The sequence below is a fragment of the Dicentrarchus labrax genome, unplaced genomic scaffold (assembly GCF_905237075.1).
Source record: "Dicentrarchus labrax unplaced genomic scaffold, dlabrax2021, whole genome shotgun sequence".
NCBI lineage: Eukaryota > Metazoa > Chordata > Actinopteri > Moronidae > Dicentrarchus > Dicentrarchus labrax.
Genome location: NW_026136705.1, coordinates 23,242,506 through 23,259,156, shown reverse-complemented (window position 1 = coordinate 23,259,156; position 16,651 = coordinate 23,242,506). Strand labels below are relative to the sequence as shown.

At 36.0% G+C, this 16,651-nt stretch overlaps 1 protein-coding gene across 1 annotated transcript in view; it reads left to right on the top strand.

The window, feature by feature from the left end:
- The window catches only part of LOC127363589 (sodium-dependent phosphate transport protein 2A-like), a 110,501-nt gene extending 95,159 nt beyond the window's left edge, over positions 1-15,342 (top strand). The window contains exons 20-26 of the mRNA XM_051400269.1: positions 11,160-11,247; positions 12,002-12,091; positions 12,375-12,436; positions 12,836-13,168; positions 13,835-14,158; positions 14,424-14,555; positions 14,813-15,342. The gene's annotated coding sequence lies outside the window, so the exon portion shown is untranslated. The remainder of the gene's footprint in view (positions 1-11,159; positions 11,248-12,001; positions 12,092-12,374; positions 12,437-12,835; positions 13,169-13,834; positions 14,159-14,423; positions 14,556-14,812) is intronic.
- Positions 15,343-16,651: the final 1,309 nt, after the last annotated feature.

The window sequence follows — 16,651 nt, the reverse complement described above, 5'->3', positions numbered from 1 at the left end:
TGAGAATAAAAGTATGTTACTGCAGTTAACAGTATGGTGTATAGATTCTATATCTGAACTCAGGCATATTATTTTACAAAGTATTGTTAAGTTTACTTTTAACAATAGATTTAGATGACTCTGGCAGCAAAATATAATGATATAATATAAAAATATATCATGATATCTTTGTTTGTTTTTCTGTTCTTTATTTCCCGAAAAATGAATTGATAGACATAAATAACAATAATTTGTCCTGCCATTTATCTGTATTAATGAAGTAAATAATTTCATTGTTCTTGTTTGCTTTTTAGAGTCTATTGAATGCAATTTCTCTGAACCTACTGGAGCTCGGTGTTTTGGAGCAGTGGGACAGCTGTTGATTTTTCATCTGCCAAATACATCAAATACAGAAATTAAGTTGAAAAAAGATAATCAATATATAATCTTCAAAAATCAGATAGTGATTCCTCATGATGAATATGTGAATCAGCCTAAACTCTTCACCAATGGAACATTCAAACTAGGTAACGCAATGAAGAAACACTCTGGAGATTACATGTTGGAACAATTTGGATCTGATGGTGTTTTACTGACAAAAGTCAGTGTACATCTTGAAATACAAGGTAGGTAAATAAAGCAGGAATTAAAGCAGACATTTTAAAGTTAGCTAATATACATGTTAATATAAGACATTAATACATTTATATAAAAAAATATGTAAAACTGCATATATTAAATGACACGAGAATATGAAATTAGGTTTTAATTAATGATTGAATATTTTACATTATAGTTTGATTTTGACTTCATGTAAAATGTGTATAAATGTGTATTTTCAAAAGCCATCTGTGAAATAAATATAAGAAATATATGCAGGTTCACAGTCATACTTTTTTTGTGCTATTTTGGTTTAATCACAGTGGAAAAAAGACAGGGAATATAGGGAGAGAGGGGGGAAAGTCAACAAAAATTTACAGAGTTGGTTGTGGATTTTACTTTGCATTTTTTTTTACTGTAGATACTGTATAGGTATCTTTATGTTTGTCTTCCAGCTCCAGTGTCAAAGCCAGTTGTTTCCCAGATGTGTGTGTCACCAGAACGGAGGAACATCAGCTGCTCCTCTGAGGGAGAGGAAGTGGAGTTAATTTTGACCTTGGACGATCTCATACTGATGGAGACCAGAGGCGATGTGAAACTGAATGAAACTGAAGAATCCAGTGTTTCAGTTGTTACCATCAGTTTACATGGTCAGCTGAAAGGAAACCTGATGTGTCGTGTTCAGAACAATGTCAGCAAAGAACAAACAGTTATTCACCTGACAAGTTGCAAAGGTACAGTGTTTAAAGGACACATGCATTCTTTTATTCCTCAGCTTTTCACTATTTGTTCATACTTTTAGTCCAAAATTTCAAATAGTCAGTTAAATTCACTCTAATCTGGCTGCCTGAGACTGCTCGGCTTTCAGAAGTCTCCGATTTTATCATGTGTTAAATTCCTAAAGTCTTGTAGTAGAAAGTACCTTCTGGGATCTTAAACTGTCCTTATTAAATTTAAAAAATATATAAATTGAATAATTAGACACCCATTGCCACTGTAGATGGTACTGTATGTTGAACACCTGATAATATACAAAATAACGGACAAGATACATTTGAGAAACATCTTGATAGCTGACATATCAGTTTTATCTAATTTGGTTTGATATTTGTGTTTTCTAGATTTTTCTTCCTTCCTCATTATGGCTGTGATAGCTAGTGCTGTCACTCTCTTTCTCCTTGTGGCGCTGTGTCTTGGCATAAAAATTCTTCATAATAAACAAAGACCCACAACTGTTAATAAGGGTAAGTGAAAGATCCCATGTCTTCATCGGTCTGAATAAGGACTATAATGACTAGGGTTGCAGCAGTATACAGATACTATGGTATACTGTGGTATGAAAATTTACATTATCATACCTTGTTTATGTACAGTACTGGATTTGACTGTAGTGGCTGTAGTTGACTTAGTGTTTATTAAAAACAATAATAAAAATATTTGTTATAATTATTATAATTATTAATTATTATTATTATTGTCTACTACCATTATGCCATGACTTTTTCTGTGGCAGTCATCATGCCGTGGAAATCTCACTGTTGCAACCCTAGTACTTACATTAAATGAGGTTACTAGAGTTTTAGATTTTTTTGTGATTTTTTTCTTCATTTCAGATAGCTGTTGCATTACATTCATAAAAATACCATAAAAATAATTGTGATAGCTTGCTTGAAAAAACTCTAATACATGTTTTCACATCGGGTTTAAAATTTTCCAGGTAACTCTGAAGATGAAATTATCTACACAGACGTTAGAGTGAGAAAAAATCCAAGGACACAAAAACCCAACTCACCACGCAATGTGACATAAATTTCCTTATGAAACATAACATAAGTGCCAGCCTTATGTTGAATCCTAATGTTAATCTAGCAGGAAATCTTATTTTAACCCCTGAGTACCTCCGCCAAGGAGGTCTACACTCTAATGAGTGCAATTTGTAGTTCTGAGAAGTGTACAATGTACAAGGTCTAGTAATTTTTGTGAGTAAACAAAAAGGGTTTCAGCATGGTATGAACTATTAAAGGCTGTATTATTTCTATCATAGCTTTGCCAGGCAAATTCCAATTACTTGAAGGAGTTTTTGATTTTTTAGTATTGCTTTACAGAAATACATTGATACAATTAGATTAGAAAATTGTCGGTCATGAACACATTCTAATGCAGTAACAAATCAATAAAATAATAATGAAAGCAAACTTTAAAAGGCAAGTACATTTTTTTATAAAACCAATTTGCAAAACCATTGATGCACAATTATGCAGGGCTCACTGCAGCAGTCACTCCTACTTGGCCATTCCAGTGATGCCATACTGCCATCTGCTGGGGGAAAATGCCTCAAACAAATACAAATGTATTTCTAAGACTTGAGAGTTTAAGAGGCCTGATCTTCAGGAAGCAAGTTAATGCCATTTACATAAAATATGAGTCAAATATTTTAAAAAGAAGCTAATAAGCTCTTAGAGGGGGGAACTAAAGTCACATGTACTCCTTTTAGAGAACACTGCCCACGTCTTGGTTACCACACAGGGTGGAATAATCACCTTTACTTCTCCAGATAACCACAACACCAAAGTGAAAAGAGACAGTCCTTTTTTATGTAAATTATTTACTACATTTGGGATGACATGTTTATTTTATAAAACAAGTTGATGTGATAGACAGCCTAGTGATGAGGGATCCCATTTAATTTTTCTCCCTGACAATGCATATTATAATGCATATAAAAAGGATCAGTGTGTAGGATTTTGATGAATCTAGCAGTCAAGTTGCACATGCCATCAAATGATAACCCCTCCAGTCACTATCCCCTTTCAAGCACCAGAGGGAGTTCCAAACAAGCACAGCAGTAGCACAAAGCATGAATCAGAAATGAGGAAGTCAGCTGTACTTCCCTGCGATGAAAACTGTGCATGTCGCAGCAAAGTACATAACTCAACAAAATAACAAAAGTCTAGTGTTTAAATATTTAAATATAGTAACTTTTATGCCAGCCCATTTTCTGATACGCCCATGCATACATCTTTAGTAGTCAGCAGTAGTTGCATTATTAGCTGTGCATTATTGTTCACGTCAGCTTATAATTGCTGTTATGAACATAACGTTGTTCGTTGTAGTCATTAAAACAAGTATGATAGCTGGTCAAATAGCCTATTAATCTTCCCCATCCTCAGCCTCATCCCCCACCTATACTTAAATAGATCTCTTGGCAAACTTAGATCATTTCAGGAAAGCGTTGAGCATTGAGTCATGGCTGAAATTACTAAAGCTTCTTTAGTCTTTACAGTGTTGATTCTCCTACAAGATCTTTTAGTCTACAGCATGACCATATCACCCACTCTATCTATAAATATATGGTTCTGTCTTTCCAATTAAACATACAGACTGATCGGGCACTGTGGCTGAAACAGAGACTAAGAACGGAAAAAGCTGCCCACATATTTTTCCGTTCATGCTTTGTTGACAACCTTAGACATGAGCTGTCTAGGTGTTATTTCCTTTTTGTTTCCTCTAACAAGCTTTGATGCTGCAAACTTTGTGTATAATGTACTACGTACTTTGTGTATGCAAGTGGTTTAGAAATAAACACCATGTGGTTACATGTTGAAAAACAGGAAGTGTTTATAAAATTCTTTGACAAAATGGGGGGAAAATACTCAAAAACTCAAGTCAGCATGGAAACTAAACAAATACAATAGATGTTAAGTGTTTTAATATGATTCACCCAAATTCCTTTGATTATAAGGGGCTACTTATGAGTCAGTAGGACATTCTGTCATCTTTCCCTGTCATTGACTAATCACCCACTTTGCGCTTCAGGTACTATAAGGTTTAAAGAGAAAACTGTAAAGAGATGATGTTGGTGACTTTATTGGCATGGAGTTAACAACAACAATATTGCCAAAGGATTAAGAATACAAATATTTGGGGGATTTGGGGATTTCCTCCAGTAAATAGGGGAATTTCTGCATGTCTGTTTTTGATTCAAATACAGGATATATTTTGGTTATACTATATATATATATATAACTGTCTCTTAAAGATTTGTACTTTGAACACGAGGTGAGAAAGTATAGCTCTGTCTTTACCTGTTATCAGAACAAGTAGGCTTGTGGTTAAGCACAGCTATTTTTATCAAAAAGTCAATCAATGTGTTAACCACATCAGGTCTATTCCATGTCAAATCTCATTTTACTTTACAGCCTTCTAATGTGAACCACCAGATTCCACACATCCATGCTCTCATCGAGCTGGACTGAAAAATCCCCGTCTGCCTTTAGTCTTGAAGCTGCTCTGAAATGTCATGAATTATTTGGGAAAAAGTGTTGTTACTCAGGGGGATGTGTTTAAATTTTTCTGCTGACTTTTCAACCATGACCGTATCGTAGTAGAGTGGGGCTGTTTCTCCGTGGCTACACGGTAAGGAACCATATAGGAGGCTAGCTTCATAAATTCATGCTGGCTTCCTTCATCGGCGGTTGTTTTACTAACGTTAGCTATAATCTGATCTTTAGCTGGGGCTTTCAATCGTATTAGCCAAGCATCCATTCCTTGTAGCTGGTTGCAGAATGGCGGAAAAAACCTGTGTGCAGTACAGAGAGGCCTACCAACGAGCTCCCTCATGTGGCTTAAAGGTGTATTGCAGATATAAATATGAAATAAAAGACTATAGAAGAAATATTTAAGAAAATGTAATTACGACCCACATAATATCTCAAGCGACCCACGTGTCTGTTCCCAGTCTCTAGGAATGAACGCTCAACAGGGTTTTAGTTATTTTTATGACTTCCTCCAGAGTTTTCTATTTAGTAAATATATATATATATATATATATATTTTTGGTGATTTTATCATACAATTCACAAAAGTGATTAATTCAAGTACTACGGTTTGGAAATTCAAATTAGATAATGAACCCAATGATGAAAAATGGAATTGCTTTAGTCCGCAGCAAAATTTACACCAAAATGATTATGGGGAAACAACAAAAAACACAGAAATGAATCAATTAAACTGAATTACGCTCTTCACTGAGATAATCCAGTTGTCTGACTGCTTCTTGTTGAAATTCTCTCAGTTGTGAGTTGATATTGTCCTTTTCTCTCTTGATAGTTGCTAGTTAGTCAGAGTCACTGATGTTAAGGAAAATTAGGCTGCTGTTCGTCTGGCTGCTACCTGCACTGAACAAGCTCTACCTCCATCTGAGAGAACTATTCCCCGATGATGTTCAGGACCTCAGAGCACTCTGGCTGGGGAAGGTCACTGCCAGTGTCTGCAGGAATAGGATTTATATTTTTGTTAATATTTCCCCTTTGCAGTTTTGCTGTTAACAGCTCGGGGATATTCAATTACATTATAGCATGGAGACATCATGATACAGTCACTGACATTCAAGGATCTGCACACTGTGGTTTAAAGCAGCAAGTTGCCACTGCTGCCATTGCTAGGCAACCACAGCCCAACTGCCATGTAGCTAGTGTTTGCTTGTTAGTTGTTAGTTTCAGTTGGGACTTGTTTTATAGTTTTATATGCAAGACTTACTGATTTTAGTGTCCAGTAATTTGATGTTACTTGCTAATAATCTCCATATTGTCGTCATATTATATTTTTTATTTTGTTTGATGTCTTGATCTCTCTCTGTCAGTCCTCCTCCAACTGTAAGTTATTTCCTCTCTCTTTTCCTTCTCTATCTTGCCTCTGCTGCATTGTGGTTACTCCTTTTACAATTTTCTCATAAAATTTTAATGTTCATCTGATTTTCACACAGAAAACAACTGCTTTATTTAGGGGCTATCCTTAAGTATGACTGCTCAGTCCATCTGTCAGTTGTGAACTGCTGAATTGCGGTTTGACACCACCACACCCACATGAGTACATGCTACAGTTTTATTATAAAAGGCCACATATGCTAAATGAACATAATGCTATGGTCCATGGTACATCAAAGAGAATAAAAAGTAGAATCTCTTCTGTAACAGAAGATACTTGCGATTAATTTACAGGTAAACGTTCCTGGTCTATAGTCAAACTTATTCAATTCAATTCAATTTTATTTGTATAGCGCCAATTCATAACAGAAGTTATCTCAGGACACTTTTCAAATAGAGCAGGTCTAGACCGAACTCTTTAAAACATTAATTACAGAGACCCAACAGTACCACCATGAGCAAGCACTTGGCGACAAGGGCAAGGAAAAACTGCCTGTTAAAAGACAGAAACCTAGGACAGATCCTCCGGCTCTAGGTGGGTGGTCGTCTGTCTCGACCAGTTGGGGTGAGAGAGAGAGAGAGAGAGAGAGACAGACAGAGAGAGAGAGAGACAGACAGACAGACAGACAGACAGGTGACACAAGCAACAACGGTATTGGCAATGGCAATCTAGCAGGACCATGGCAGGAGGCTCCACCAGGATCGACAAGAACCTGCGAGACGAGAAAGCACAAGAACTCCGGGGAAAAAGTGAAGTTAGTAACATGCATTAATGGAACATGAATGAGTGCAGAAAGAGAGAGGAAGGGAGGAGCTCAGTGCACCATGGGAAATCCCCCAATAGTCTAGGCCTATAGCAGCATAACTAAGGGATGGTTCAGGACTCACCTGATCCAGCCCTAACTATAAGCTTTATCAAAGAGGAATGTCTAAAGCCTACTCTTGAATGTGGTGAGGGTGTCTGCCTCCCGAACCACAAATGGAAGCTGGTTCCACAGGAGAGGAGCTTGGTAACTGAAGGCTCTGGCTCCTGTTCTACTTTTAGAGACTATAGGAACCAAAGCCCAGCATAAAAAAAAAAATTATTTTTTTTTTTTAAGGCCAATTTAAAAAAAAAATTTTTTTTGGGCATTTTTTAAAAAGGGGGGGTTTAGACCGAACTCTTTAACATTAATTACAGAGACAACAGTACAATGAGCAAGCACTTGGCGACAAGGGCAGACTGCCTGTTAAAGGCAGAAAGACAGATCTCCGGCTCAGGTGGGTGGTGTCGTGACAGTGGGGGGAGAGAGAGAGAGAGGGGCGCCCAGGTGACAGCAGTATGGATGGCAGTAAGCAGAAGGCAGGGGCAAGGATCAGGCGGCCAAGAACTCCGGAAGGTGGAGTAGTACTGCATTAAGGGACATGAATGAGTGCAGAAGAAGAGTAGCTTAGTGCACCAGGAAATCGAAGTCAGGCTAAGCACATAACAAGGGTGGTTCAGGACTAGATAGCCAACTATAAGCTTATCAAGGGAATGTCAAGCACCTAATGTGGTGGGTGTCGGAACCACAACGAAGCTGGTTCCACAGGAGAGGAGCTTGGTAACTGAAGGCTCTGGCTCCTGTTCTACTTTTAGAGACTATAGGAACCACAAGTAGCCCAGCATTCAGAGAACGTAGTGTTCTAGGGGGTAGGGTACTATGAGCTCTTTAAGATATGAAGGGGCCTGACCATGAAGAGCTTTATAGGTGAGGAGGAGGATTTTAAATTCTATTCTACATTTTACAGGAAGCCAATGCAGAGAAGCTAGTACAGGAGAGATGTGATCTCTTTTTCTAGTTCCTGTCAGTACTCGTGCTGCAGCGTTCTGAATTAATTGGAGCGTTTTAATGGACTTATTGGGGCAACCTGATAATAAAGAGTTGCAGTAATCCAGACTTGAAGTAACAAATGCATGGATTAGCTTTTCTGCATCTGTCTGTGATAGTATGTGTCTAATTTTTCTAATATTATGTAGATGAAAGAAGGCAGTCCTAGAGGTCTGCTTTATGTGGAAGTTAAATGACAAATCCTGATCAAAGATAACTCCAAGATTCCTGACAGTGGTGCTAGAGGCCAAGTTAATGCCATCTAGAGTAACTATATCTTTAGACAGTGAGTCTAAATAAGAGAGAATTTAATTTTTTTCTGAGTTTAACATCAGAAAATTGCAGGTCATCCAGGATTTTATGTCCTTAAGACATGTTTGTAATTTAGATAATTGATTAATTTCATTGGGCTTGATTGATAGATATAACTGCGTATCATCTGCATAACAGTGAAAGTTTATGGAGTGATTCCTAATAATGTTGCCTAAAGGGAGCATATATAAAGTAAATAGTATTGGTCCAAGTACAGAACCTTGTGGAACTCCATGACTAACTGTAGTATTTATTGAAGATTCATCGTTAACATGTACAAACTGCGAACGATCTGATAAATATGACTTAAACCAGCTTAGTGCGGTTCCTTTAATGCCAATTTGATGCTCAAGTCTCTGTAAAAGAATATGTCATGGTCAATGGTGTCAAATGCAGCACTAAGATCTAATAATACAAGTACAGAGACAAGTCTATTGTCAGAAGCAGTCAGAAGGTCATTATTAACTTTAACCAGAGCTGTCTCTGTGCTATGATGAACTCTAAATCCTGACTGAAAATCCTCAAATAAACTATTGTTATGTAGAAAGTCACACAACTCTTTGGCGACTACTTTCTCCAGAATCTTAGAGAGGAAGGGGAGGTTAGAAATCGGTCTATAGTTGGCTAAAACCCCTGGGTCAAGAGTGGGCTTTTTAAGAAGGGGTTTAATTACAGCTACTTTAAAAGGACTGTGGTACATATCCTGATAATAAAGAAAGATTAATCATATCCAGTAAAGAAGTGCCAATTAAGGGAACAACTTCTTCTTTAAGCAGCCTAGTTGGGATCGGGTCTAATAGACAGGTTGATGGCTTCGATGAAGAAATGATTGAAGTTAACTGATGAAGATCGATAGCAGAAAAACAGTCTAAATATATATCTAAGTTTACATTGACAGAAGTCCCTGAACTTGGAGAGCCACTGATACCTGTTGATGGCAGTTGGTGATTAATTTTTTCTCTAATAGTAATAATTTTATTATAGAAGAAGCTCATGAAGTCATTGCTACTTAAGTTTATGGGGATATGTGGCTCAATAGAGCTGTGACTCTCTGTCAGCCTGGCTACAGTGCTGAAGAGGAACCTAAGGTTATTCTTATTTTCTTCTATTAGTGCTGAGTAATAGGCTCCTCTGGCATTAGGGAAGGCCTTTCTATATGTTTTAAGATTATCTTGCCAATTTGAGCGATATTCTGATAATTTGGAAGAGCACCATTTCCTTTCAGATTTCCTAGCTATTTGTTTTAACTGACGGGTTTGGTGGTTATACCAAGGTGCTAGTCTCCTATGTTTTAATAATTTCCTTTTTATAGGAGCGATAGAGTCTAATGTTGATCGTAGTGAGCCTGTAGCAATATCGACAAGATTATCAATTTCAGAGAGATTAAAGTCGTTATAGGATTCTGTTAAATTCAGACATGGCATTGAATTAAACACTGAAGGAATCTCCTCCTTAAATTTAGCTACAGCACTGTCAGATAGACATCTGCTGTAAGAAGTTTTGCCTAATGGCTTATAATCTAACAACATGAATTCAAAAGTTATTAAATAATGGTCAGATAGGAAAGGATTAGGTGGGAAGACTATTACATGTTCAATATCAATGCCATATGATAAAACAAGGTCAAGAGTGTGATTAAAACAATGAGTTGGTTTATTTACACTCTGACAGAAGCCAATTGAGTCTATTAATGATATAAATGCATTACTAAGGCTGTCAGTGTCAACATCCACATGAATATTAAAATCACCTACAATAATTACTTTATCTGATTTAAGGACTAAACTTGATAGAAACTCTGAGAATTCAGATATAAAATCAGAGTACGGTCCAGGAGCGCGGTACACTATAACAAATAGAACTGGCTGCAATGTTTTCCAGTTTGGGTGAGAAAGACTAAGAAAAAGACTTTCAAATGAATTATAATTTAGTTTAGGTTTAGGGTCCATTAAAACGCTCGAATCCTATATGGCTGCTACTCCACCTCCTCGGCCAGTGCCTCGAGGAATGTGAGTATTAATATGACTGGGGGGGTGGATTCATTTAGGCTAACATACTCCTCGTGGGACAACCAGGTCTCAGTAAGACAAAGTAAATCAATATCATAATCTGATATTAATTCATTCACTAAAACAGCTTAAGAGGACAGAGACCTGATATTTAACAGCCCACATTTCATTCTCTTATTTTGTGCTACTGAGGAGTTAGTTTTAATTTTTATTAGATTTTTATGTTGAACTCCTCTTGTTTTTATTTTTTTAAATAATTTAGGTGGTCGGGGGACAGACACAGTCTCTATGGGGTTTTGGGTGGGTGACTGTTCTAAAGAAAGCGCAGAGAAGTGTGTAAGACAGCAGCTCTGCTTCCTGGTCCTAACTCTGGACTGTCAGGTTTTATGACAGGCCTGTCTCAGTTATTACATGATCACCTGATTGTGATTATTTGAGCTGACAGCAATCATTTTGCATAACCACATTCAAGGGAATTGTAACCCTTAGGTTACATAGCATTAGGTTCTAATATCAGGTATGTATTTGTATATGTAACATTCTTTTTACAAATTCTTTCTTCTCCTTGACGCTTGACCATTGTTCTATTAGCTCTTTGGTTGTTTTAAGTATATTGTTTTTTATGTAGGAAGCCCCATAACATTACTGACTTACCCAAAACATTTCTGTGAATATAATGAATTGTAGTCTCTAAGCAGCAGCAGCAGCAGCAGCAGCAGCAGCCAGTTTGCTGCTGGCGGTCGAGAAGAGGCATAAGCCATGAGCCTATAAACTCCAGAGTGGAAGGCACAGGTGAGCTATTGTACCACAGTGTGTGAACATTGACCAAATTACTTCAAATATCACCACTATTTATACCCATATATTACCAGTGACTTATGCTTTTTATCATTAATAGTAGAATACACTGAAGAATACAAAGACAAAAATTGAAAGGGAATCAAATGAAAAGAATAAAAAAATAAGACTGCATGTTTTGGCATGGGAATCAACACTATAAAGTGGGCTGATCTGAGGCACGAAAATGAGTCCCACTCTGGTTCTGCAGTATTAAGTACACTTACAGTATGTACTTTCCATACATTCAGCTTCCTTATCCCTCAAAGCATGTTTCTTTTCACTCCCACTGTATGTTTTGTATCCACTGTATGGCATCTTTTCTGACCTCCGCCTGTCTGTGGGATGTATCACTAGTAGACTAAAGCATAACACTGAATACTAATCTTTATAACAATTAACAATATTATAAATGAAGATAATATTCTGCACCATAATCTCCTAAATAATGCTTGGTAACAGCATTCAGAAAGTCAATCAGGTAAGTGTCACCAACATAAACAGCTCTCCAAATGCATGATTCAGAAATGTGAAATTAAACATGGCAGATAATATTCTTGCACCAAATTCAATGGTTCAGTGGTTGAAGTTTGAGAAACAATGTCATTAACTTTGTGATTAAACGTACAAATAAATACAAACAAGAATCTGTGTTTCAGAAGTTCTTTGCTGAGTGCAAATAACCTCCTCCTCAATTCTCTCCACACAGCAAAACAAAGAGACCAAAAAGATCCTTCCGTCAGTGCAAAATTCACAGTCCAGTCAAGAAGCCACAAAGAAGACAACCTATTGTAAAGTGGTGAGTAAAAGTTGTTTGAATTTGAGTACTGTACAGTTAAACATGTACTAATCTATTATTGATTGCATTAATTCTGTAATTTTATGAATGTTAATTCTTATGTCGAAAACAGTCTTATTATACAAATAATCAACACATGGTATCCAGAGGATCCAAGCTTGTTCATTAAAGTGTATTTTTAATTTAAACTACAGACTATGAAACAGAAAATCTTTTGTTGTTTGTTTGTTTTGCCTACAAGTGAATTTCTTCATGTGTTAAAGATAATATGATTGTGTTACAGCAGAAAAATGATTTCCATCTACATGATTATCACAGCCCTGGTGCGAACGAGTCTGGCAAAAGGTACGTTTCAGGGTAACTTGGTAGTTAGCAGTATTGGTGGTATTGACCAAACACTACTAAAGATTTATTTATTTAACATTTTAGGAAATCTAAAGCAGCTACTATATCCCATTTTAAGGTTTCATTAGTTACTTGCTAGCATTTTGTTATTTGCAAATGAAACAGAAACCCTTATCAAGTAAAGATTATAGATAAATATATAACACCAATTGCAATTACAAATAGATTTAGTGTGAATATATTTTTAACCTATGACTTGAGTGTGTTTGAATATGATGATATATACAAAATCGAAAGATATTTTTATTACAATGGTCATATATAGTTTCCTTTTTCGGTGAATGAAATGCTAACTGCTATGTAGTATATTAAGTTGTCCGTTGTTCTTGTTTCTATCAGGGTCAATGGAATGCAATTTATCTTTAACTATGGGAGCTCAGCAGTGTTTTGGCGCAATCGGGGAGCCATTCATTTTTCACCTTCCTACGAATGTAACAATGATAATGTTGCAAAAGAACAAAATAACCAACATTTTAACACTGAAAATGTTAAACACAACAAATATGAAAACAATTCAACATAAGGAATACATCAATCACTCAGCATTCTTCAACAATGGCACATTCAGGCTGAATAATGCAAAGAAGAGAGACTCTGGAAATTACCAGCTACAAACATATGGACCTGATGGCATGTTGTTGCAGAAAATCAACATGCATCTAGAAATACAAGGTATGATTTCTTGTTTTATTTTTAATGGGAAAATTGTAGAGTTGTGTTATTGAAATATAAAAACTACGGTCATTACCAATGTAGACAAACAGCAATTCGGTAAATTACTTCCTTCATTATACAAATATTGTAAATATTGTATTCAGTATAGCATATATAGATAATAAAAAAACAATAGGTAAAAATCTGAAATTTGTTACTAACAACCTATACTGTAGGCTGCAATATTATTTAACAGTGCTATGAATACAGTTTGTTAGAAGTGAATTCAAATTAAATATGTAATTTTAATTTATGCAGTAAAGATTAACAACAAAAGTATTTTTATATGTGAACGTGGACTTTCTAAAAAAGGTACACAGACCTAAAATTTAATGCAGTCCAATACAACAGTAATCCAATAGTCCAAAGTCCAATAAATCCTCCCTTAATGAAGGTTATAATCTTTAGATTTTTGTTGAAAGAGAGGTGTTCTTTCAACTTTATGGTCAGGTTGGGGCCTCCAGTTTGGAATGCCATTGAAATGTGTTGCATTATACTGAAAGGACATAATATAGGAAATAAATCCTATACCTATATTTCTCTGTTTGAAAATAGTCTCATAACTTTTAAAGTAATATTTTCTACCACTTTTTGTCTAATGGTTACTATATGTTAATATTCCAGCTCCAGTGTCAAAGCCTGCTGTGGCTCAGATGTGTTTGTCACCAGAACAAATGAACATCAGCTGCTCCTCTGAGGGAGATGGAGTAGAGTTCATTTTGACTTTGGACGGCCATTTATTGATGCAGACCAGAGACCACAATCAGTCCCAGAGCAGCTCAACACTGGGCACACTGCCACTGGCTGGAAGTACTCATAACCAACACAAACCCGGTGTTTCAATTGTTACTATCGGCTTACATGGTCAACTGACAGGAAACTTGATGTGTAACGTTCAAAACAATGTCAGCAGAGCACAAACAGTAATCCACCTTACAAGCTGTAAAGGTAATGTATTTAAATACATTATTAAATACCAGTTTCAGTTATCAATGTATATGTTAAAAAAAAATGTATTTGTTTGGTTGATATTATATCCTCATTGCCATTTCACTTAAAAAGACTACTGTAGGGAACAGGTTTTAGATATGTACAACATGACATCGACAATCTTGATCTGTGATTTATCCTTCAGAAAGATCTCCATAGCCCTGAGAATGCCAGGTTTACATCATTTCAATATCTAATTTTGGTTGATATTTATATTTTCTAGGTTCCATTTCTGACTTCTCTCTTGTGACTGTGGCTGTGATAGCAAGTGTCGCCACTCTACTCCTCCATTTGGCTCTGTTTCTTGGTATCAAACATTTCAACAAGAAAACAAGACCCATGATTGTTAATAATGGTAAGAGAAATATGTTCCTGTCTTCTATCCTCCATCTCAATGAGGATCGTACTTATATTTATGCATGCCTGCATTGCTTGTATCTATAAAAATGAACATTTTGATTATTTGATTGGGTAATGTTACTATTCTGTGGTATGCATGAATTGACTGAAGTCTCAAAAGCTTAACCACACATTAACACCTTTTGACACTGTTCAATTTGATGGATTATCTATGTGAGATACATTCCAAGTGTCCGTTTTTACTCCTTTCAGATAACGCTGAAGATGAAATTGTCTACTCAGATGTTCGAGTGATTAAGAATACAAGGAGAACCAGACCCAACTTTCCACAAAATGCACAAAACATTTAGAAAATTGTTAAGTTCATTCATGCATTCCTGCACTTGCTTCTCAAATGTAACAGTCCCTTAAGTGTGTTTATAATCAGTGATGTATATATGGCAAAAAAAAACAACTTACCGTAGCGCTAAATTTAAGCGTGCTAAAAACCTTGTAACAAATATTTTCAGACATCAACGTTTGTGTGTAATTGAGATAGTGTGTGCCGTAGGATTTTGTGAAAACCACACAGTATAATATATACAACTGTAGAAAAAAGTTATGTACTCATTACTTTGTACACATTTGTACATTTTTAATATTGTGACCGGTCAGATTTAAATGGGTATGTTGCTGTTCCAATTGAATTCTCAAATGATTTTCTTAATACATTTCATGAGTGATTGCTGTTTGTCAAATGTTTTTTGCCATTAGTAAATAAAAATGTTTAAAGAGTGATAAAAGTGATACCACATATATCAGATATGAATATAGCTGTGCCTTGAGACTTTGTTTTCCCTTTGATATGCCTTGGGCACAAAAAGTTTGAAAACCACTGCTTTTAAGTCCTAGTGAAACAGCAATTACAGTGTGTGGTATAATAGTTACTTGAGGGATTTGATCAAATCAATATGAATATGAAGCAATACGGAGCTGTATGGACTGATGTCCTCCACCCAGTCATCCCTCCCACGTGTGGTTAGAGGGAAGGGGGGAGAAATTCATAATTAGACCAAAGTTATATTCTGGGAAATGTTAAAAAGAGATCCAAACACACAACTTCTTCTTTAAAATTGGGCATCACTTTAAGTTGCCCTATTTAACATTAAGTATGTAAGCATTTAATAAAAAGTTTATTACACTATAGCACAGTTGTATTGTACACAGATATAAATACATGTTTTAAGTTTTTATTAATATATATTATTTGTCAACAATTGTAAAGATATATTACTCATACATTATGCTTACAACTTCATTATATTATCTTATAAACCATTTATTTAATGTTTATATATCACTTGTAAATACTAAACAGAGAACTTAAAGTAAAGTGTACCCTGATATTGTTCTGCTGCCCTTGAACCTACTGCCAGGGTTGAGCTGCTTGCTCTGTAGTTGGGCTGTTGACATCTTTTGATCTAATCCTCTGAAGTTAACCTGCTCTAGAGCAGGATATCCATGTGTGGGTTACCATGGTGACTCACCCCAGTTAAAAGTAAGCAAAGTTTGTGATACCGGAAAACCTGAGTCAAACCCAATAATAGCCAACACGCATGGCGCTTTGTGATACAAATTGGAGTCTCTTGTGAGAAACAAATAAAGCATGAGAATAATATAAAGAATGGAAATGTGACCAGTTTGACCAGTTAATTAGACCTCATGGCATACTTGACAAAGTAAAGATTTAAGGCATAACTTGAAAGGATGTTTTGCGTTGATTGTTCTAACCTTAACACCCACATGAATTATAACAGTTTCACTGAGTGGTTAAACTCAATTAAATGAAGTTGCAGAGAGGTCAAAATTGCACACTGTATTTTACATTTAAAAAACCCATATCTGTCCAGTAAAACTGCTGGCAATCATGAACAATCCCTCCCACTGCCTCCACACAACACTGGAAAAGCTAAAGAGGAGCTTCAGCAACAGACTCATTCATCCCCGCTGCTCTAAGGAACGATATAGAAAATCGTTCCTCCCCTCTGCAATAAGACTTTCTAATAATAATTGACTCTGAATCAGCTGCTATAACACTATAATTTCCCTACC